Source organism: Gouania willdenowi, chromosome 8, assembly GCF_900634775.1.
Source record: "Gouania willdenowi chromosome 8, fGouWil2.1, whole genome shotgun sequence".
Classification (NCBI taxonomy): domain Eukaryota; kingdom Metazoa; phylum Chordata; class Actinopteri; order Blenniiformes; family Gobiesocidae; genus Gouania; species Gouania willdenowi.
This window is the reverse complement of record NC_041051.1, coordinates 15,030,405-15,037,936: the sequence shown is the minus strand read 5'-3', so window position 1 is coordinate 15,037,936 and position 7,532 is coordinate 15,030,405. Positions and strand designations below refer to the sequence as shown.

At 39.1% G+C, this 7,532-nt stretch overlaps 1 long non-coding RNA gene across 1 annotated transcript; it reads right to left on the bottom strand.

The window, feature by feature from the left end:
• Nucleotides 1-4,414: 4,414 nt before the first annotated feature.
• Nucleotides 4,415-6,753, bottom strand: LOC114468994 (uncharacterized). Its single transcript, XR_003674691.1, has 2 exons — nt 6,153-6,753; nt 4,415-6,010 (listed from the first exon to the last, which is right to left on the bottom strand). It is a non-coding gene; the product is annotated as an uncharacterized LOC114468994 (long non-coding RNA).
• Between the last annotated feature and the right edge of the window lie 779 nt (nt 6,754-7,532).

Below are 7,532 nucleotides of genomic sequence, written 5' to 3'. Positions count from 1 at the left end.
AATTAAAATATGTAAAGCCAAAGGGAAAACTTTAATTCATTTAGTTTGTGTGTGTGTGTGTGTGTGTGTGTGTGTGTGTGTGTGTGTGTGTGTGTGTGTGTGTGTGTGTGTGTGTGTGTGTGTGTGTGTGTGTGTGTGTGTGTTTTTTTTTTTTACCTCTTGTCACTGGTCTTACAAATATATAATTATGACAATAAGATACATTGCAGGTATAATACACCCCCCCCCCCCCAAAAAAAAAACTCACAATATTAATAATTAAATAATAAAAATATTGTTTAAATTTGTGGGACAAATCAGATCTGCCCGGTGGAAATACATGCGTGCACACACAAACATCAAGTATAGGTCTAATATTCAGTAAAATGTTAATAATAATAATAATAATAATAATATAGCGGTTTTTCATAGACACTCAAAAGCACTTTACATTGATGTGCATTATTCTTTCACTCCACACATGGGGGTGGTAAGCTACTAATGTAGCCACAGCTGCCCTGGTTGCAGACTGACAGAGATGAGGCTGCCATAGTGCACCATCGGTTGCTCTGACCACCACCAGCACTCACTCACACATTACATTCATATGAGGCAATATGGGTAAAGTGCCTTGCCCAAGGACACGATGACAATGACTTGGATATAGTGGGATTCAAACCTCCAACCCTTCAGTTATTGGACGACCCAGTCTACCACTGAACCACGTTCACTCCATTATCATTATTGGCCTACTATTCAGTGATTCATGATTGAGCACAGTTCTGTTGGAGAAAACAAGATTGTTGATGTTTTTCCCCACTCTAGAGCTAAAAAGAAAATCATTTTATTGATTGTCTTGTCCTTTTGCACGGCAGCACCACACAAAGCATTCACAGGGAACTTATTAATTCATCAATTATATTGTGACCAAGAACAAATGTCAACGAATAAAGCAATGGCTGCTTTCAGTTTGCGCAACACTAGCTTTTGACTGTAAAATGTCACAGTAGTGTTGTCCACTGTGCTGTGAAAAACATGTAACGCTCTTAGCTGAATAATGTTTTCTTTATTGCTGTTATTTTTTAAAAGAAAAACAAATTAGCATTCACTTGCACTAGTCATGGTCTCTATTGATCTGCACGTCACCTGCTTAGTCAGCACTATCATTACAAGAGTCAAGGCTTCAGTACTTCAACAAAACTACTCCTGTGATGATGAATATAACTAGAAAACATTTATTTCCTGTTTAATATGCCCATTGCAGTATGATGAACTTATCATGTATCGTTGCTGAGTGGCAGGCCATGGAGGGCTGTGACATGCTGTTTCCATAGAAACAAAACCAACCAATTTCAACCTTTTTTTTCTCAGGGAAACACAGAGTAACCAGAAACAGTGAGAGCCTGATTAAAAAAATAACATGAACATGCAACGCACTCGCAGACCCGATAGGTCTATTTCTGTGTGCACATATAAGTCTGATCATAGAATTACACTTTGTAGGTGGTTGAGAATTTTAAAGTGAAGATGTTATGTATGAAAAAAAAAAAAACCGTGATGTGGATTAATCAGCAAACCCAGAATAGGAAAAAAACATAATAAAAGAAAATGTATTTTTGGGATATATATGCTTTTTAACTCTATGCAATTCAGTTTCTATACATTTTGTACATGTGTAAGTGTTGGAGGGACTTATTTTAATATTTGATTATTTTGCACTTTTATCATATTTGATTGGAATGATTCTACAGTCTTTTACGTGTGTCTCCAAAGCATTTTTTTTTTTATTAAACTCTCCTACAATGAAGTTATTATCTGGTGATTCATTTCTTTCTTTTACACAAATGCTACACATAAGGATTAATCCCTGATGGCGTCAGTTCATTGTTTCTTTTGGCATTATTCCTGCTCTTCATATTTACTGCTATACAGTCTGATAACAGTTTAAACTAGGGGTCTGCAACCTGCGGCTCTGGAGCCTCATGTGGCTCTTTGACTCTTTTGCAATGGCTCCCTACAGCTATCCCTGTTAAGATAACTAAACCAACTAAAAGACTATTCTGGAAGTAAATATGCATTTTAATCGTGTGGGGACAGATTAATTTAGCTGCCAACATGTCGGCTAAATATGCATGCTTGATATGTGGCAAGAAATAGCAATAAGCAATCAAGTTATTTTTTGTAGCCCTTCAAATACATTATCTAAAAAAATTATTACTTACATAACAGTATTCAATAGAATTCTAACTGCATAGAATTTCATACACTATGTTGTCATCATGAAAAAGGTATTTTTTTCGGCTCCGGGAGGACTTTTTATCCAGGTGAGATGAGGCAAAATGGCTCTTTTGAGAGTAAAGGTTTCAGATCCCTGAACTAGACCAAGACCTGGAGATTCAGAGAGGGTGATGAAATCTTAATCCACAGATCTTCAATGTCCAATTATTTTTTTTTCAATGTTGTATAGCCTATACAAATTATACTAAGTGGAACTAGGGTAGTCCTTAGACAGCTCATTGATCCATAAAAGAGCAGAGAGTCACTTTGATGCACACATTCCAACAATTACCGTAGGCTACCATTACGTCCAATTACAGCCATTCAAACTGGCTAGCTTGTATACAAATCCTGACGCTTCAACTACCCTCATTGTCTTCTGCTTGTATCTGCTGCCCTTTCAGATATTGTGTCAAACTTAATGAATGCAAACAAAATTGGAAAATACCAATGGAAAATCAATGTTATTTAGATCCAGGTATAGTTAATTAAGGATGTATTTAAAAAAAAAAAAAAAAAAAGATCATTGACTGGAATGATTCAGGAAACCACAACCAAAAACCGACATCATCATTACGTTTATTAAAACAATACAATTATAAACCGTAACATTTTACATACAGAGTAGAAATATACAGTACAAAAAAAAGGTAACGATATATACAGCACCAAATATCAGAGGGCACAAAAACATGTTCTTGTCACTCACTTGAGTGGCAAACAGCATAGTGAGACAGTTTAATTGTCTTCAGTGAGAGGGACACATTTCCCTGCAGCAAAGAGAGGTAGATTTTCCCTTTCGTTCATCAGAAGGTTACTAGAGGGAAATCACTTTACGCCTTAAAAAAAAAGGTACTTTCTATTCACGTTCCATTAATTTTCCAGCAACAACATACTGGCACAATATAGTTTAGAATGAGCAAGAAAAAACCCCAACTATTCATGTAGTCAGTGTGTGCTATAGTACATGTAGAAATTGTACTGTTATACACTTGTCTGGTTCTTCATGCATGTGCTGTTTACTCGCAAAAAATAAAATAAAAATGGTTTGTCACATTTGTATTTCATGTGTTAGAAGTCTTTTTTTTTATCCTATCAATGGCACACACAGCACAGCTCTTCAGTCTACCTTACAGTACACTACATACTAATAGGCAATCTTTTATCTTTTTCTAGTCCTTTTATGTCAAAATTTGCCTGGGGCCAATTTGTCCTGATTAAGGGGTCATCTTCTTGTGTGACACAAATAAAATAAGCTTAGTTATTTATAAAACAGGACAGCTTCAACCTCTTCATCACTGTAAGTACAGTTTGATCATACACAACAGCCACTTCCTCTTGTAGAGTATTCCAGCATTAGCTGTGAATCAAGGCAATACATTTGTAATAAATATAACATCAACTCTTCTTTACTGTTATGGCATCATAACATAGCTTAGTTGCTGTTTGTAGTAATGCATTGTATTCACTGGGATTGTAAAGGATGACTGACACCCATTTAATACTAAAAGTAGCGCTTCATTCCTACATGTGATTGACAGAAATGACTAATTCTGCTTTTCATCCTCCATTGTATCTTTGTCTTCTACATCAATCAAACTAAGCAGGGCCTGCAGACAACATGGATATCCTCAAAAGGCAAACACAGGTGGGATACATGAGAATAAGAATGATTAATATGATGTGTCTGTGAGGGAAAGAAAGGTAGTCAGCCAATCAGAGGAGCACTTTCCTGATTACTTTGTCAAGATCATTGATAGTCAATTATAGAAGACTCTCAGGAAGCTAACCTGTGATTGAATCTACTGCTGATTTAAGTTTCTAAAGACTGAGATAACATAACGTATCAATTTTGGATGACCCAGACAAACAAAAAGCACTGTAATGTGACGTTAAATTCAGCTACATTTAAATATTTTTCTCTATAACAGTTTACTCTCCTTTCATCCCTCAAAACAAAAATTCAGTTCCTTTGGCACAAAGGCTATAGTGGTGTCAGAGTCTTGGTGATAAGCAGGAGTAAGTTTATGTGCCGAAAGGCTGCAAAGGGGCCTCTATAGTTCTGAAACAAAATATTGTTTGAACAAATCATAAGTGAGAGACGATAGAGACCTTACTAGATACGCAAGGAAAGAAATCACACGGGGGCAAATTCTCAGAAGTTCCGATTGAAATGGGAATGTGACAGAGCTTCTTTTTTTTTTTTTTTTTTTTCATGAGTGCTTGTTCAAGCCAACTAACGGGAGGGGCCGCAGGGGTGGGATTAGGCAAAGTTTCCCTGTAGAGGCATGTCCCCTCAGTCTGTGTCCTTCAGTAATGCTGGACTGGCCTCGGTGGACTTTGAGTGTCCCACGTATACAGTAGGCTGGATGTAAATACATGACAGTCAGTCATTCACTAAGTCAGAGTCTCAATGCCCAATTCTTCTGTGTTGGGAAGCTAAAGCTACATAAGGCCTTCCAGAGTGGGATCCTTGTCTGGTCATATGTGCAAATCTTTTGTTCCTTAAGTCCACAAGTCTCACATTTCACCTAACCGTTTTCTCCTTCATTATTTATCCCTCCTGATGATCGTCCACATAAAAGCAAGTAAGATCCAAGTAGACTCAAGTTCCACTTGCCCATTACGTTTAAAAAAAACAACATAACACATTGCTGCAGTGTCACAGGACGAGTGAATGACGTTGGCCCCTGACGCGAGTCCGCTGCTCTTTCAGCTGGGTATCAGGTTGCCATCATTGGCCCAGTTTTGGCCTCTTGGAGAGTCACCTGTCCTGGAAAGAAGAATGTTGTGACTGACGTGCCTTGTGACGCCAGCATTGACTCCAACAGCAGCTCTGCATAGCGTGTTGGGTGTCAGTCGGAACTTCCACTGTGACTGCTTCTGCATGTGTCAGACAGGACTGCCACAGTCTATTAATGAGTGTGCATATGAATGCAGTTGGCATTGCATATTTGTGTGTACGTGTGTCTCCTTAGAGGTTGTTTTGACACTGGACACCCAATGTCTGATGATGACATGTGAAGTTTTCTTACTGCCTTCTTACTAAGCCTAAAAGTCTGGTCCAGACCCCAATCAGACTAATCAGATACTCAGTGCCCCGTCTACTAGAACAACCCAATCCATCGTTTTACATCCTATGATCCCGAGTCTCGAATTATCACTAAATAAAGCCGAGACGTACTGATAGACATTAGCAGGGTGAAGTGGAGGCTTTCCACCTATAATCTCTGCTACCAGTTCATGTCAGGTCTTTGTCTTCCAGTGTCTAAAAGCTCCCCTCCTGTGAGGCTTATAATGGACACTGCTCAGAGGTGAGTGAACCTCCCTCTTTCTTTTTTCTTCTCTTCTTCTTGTGAACGGTCCAACAAGAAACCGTCATCAGCAACAGCAAAACCCCCAGGACAAGAAGCACTAGTGACACAACTTTAGTCTGTGGCAGGTCATTATAGGCATAGGTTACCCCTGTGCCCGCTGCACCAATGACCAGGGAGATGATTCCGAAGGGAAAGATGCAGCGGTACCAGGACTTCTCCATCCCACCGGTGGCCTGGGACAGGCGCTCCAGAGAGGATAGTACCTCTGGAACTTTGGCTCCTCCAGCCTCCAGTGACTGACACTCCTGCCCAGTGTTGGTTTGCGGTTGACATGACAGCTGGCCAGTGGTGCAGCCCATCCTGACTATGTAGGCTGATGGAGGTTGACCAGATCAGTAACAGTGACTTCTGGGATGTTCGTTGTGGTCAGCTCTGGCCTGAAGAAACAACAATGGGTAAATAGAAAGAAAAAGAAAACCATGAAGTACGATCTGTGTGAGATGGGAAAAAATGACCAGAGGAGGAACAAATTCAGTGCGTCAGATAAAGGTTTGTGAGTCAGCGCTGAAATCCACTTACACTTTTCCCTTCTGATCCTGTTTCTCTCTGCACTGCCTGTTGGTTCTCTGGCAGCACATTGTACACTCTGCAGAGCACAGTGACGTGGATATATAAAGCACCAACAGATGGGGAGGAGCAAAGGAGAAAAACTGCTATGTCCGAGCACTAGCATTGGACCTTTTTCAGTGACATCAGACAGTAGAGCAGAGAGAAAGGGGGAGGGGAGAAGATTCGGGTGCCTCCTTTTTTCTTCATGCCCACATCACTGCCTCTAAATTGTATAGTCTCTGTTTCTTTTTCTGCAGGATAAAACCCCCCCTTTGGGAAAACATGAGCTCATTGATCACTGAAAATCGAAGGGAAGCGGAAGATCTTTCATCTTCAACAATCATTTTAGATCAAAAGCAACGTCTTCAGTACACATAAGACTGACATATGACTTTCATATAGCAACTGTAGCAACAGTTCTCCAACACTTCTCCTGTTCCTCAAATCGTACTATGTGAATGTCAAAGCAGAGCAAAAAAGAAATAAAAATGATGCTGCCTCCCACGCATTCTTCCCTTCGTTCATCCCATCACCGGAAAACACTGATTTGTAGGAGGACATGAAAATCCAGAGCCTCCACAATCACTACAAATATGTTGTGACCACACATGGCGCACACAGAAAAAAAAAACAGTTACCCACCCCCACATAGGCTACACATACTGCTAGCCAGTTCTTGTTGAATGAAAGGCTACCTGATTAGTTAGTTAGTTAATGTTTTACATATTCAATATTTTCTAATATCAAGAAATCAATCGATGCTTTGTCCTTCCAGTCTTTCCAACCTAACTTCCACACATCAGACAAGATAAATTTGGAGGGGAACACTGCATGCGTGTACAAATCCGAGTATTATTATATTTAGCCACAAGTGTTCTAAAATATATCTTATAAATATAAATAAACCTTTATTCAGTTTTACTAATTGAAACAAACCTTAAGCTCATAGGTTTATTTTCATAGTTGTCAAGAGAAAGCCATGCTCTTTACTACTTAATGGGAATTATTCATTGATCGATTATTGAAAAAAAAGAAGAAAAAAAAAACCATCAATTCTAATACAAATGTCAGAGGTGTGTTTACTGAAATTGCATTTAAGATAATCAACAAGACTAACTCGATCGGCCGAACAGCAGAATGAGGGAAAGAGAGGCGTGTTTGTTAGGCTTCCATGGGTAACAAGATGTTAAAGGCTAATGGGCATTAAAAGGAGTGAAGTGGATTCTTGGTAGCAATGTTTGGTTTCTGTGGATTTGTACTTTGGCACTATTTTGGATGGGTAAATAAGTGAAATGTAGCAGTAATTTGTATTCTACAAGAGCAGTTCTTGTATTCCCTATTCATCTTTGC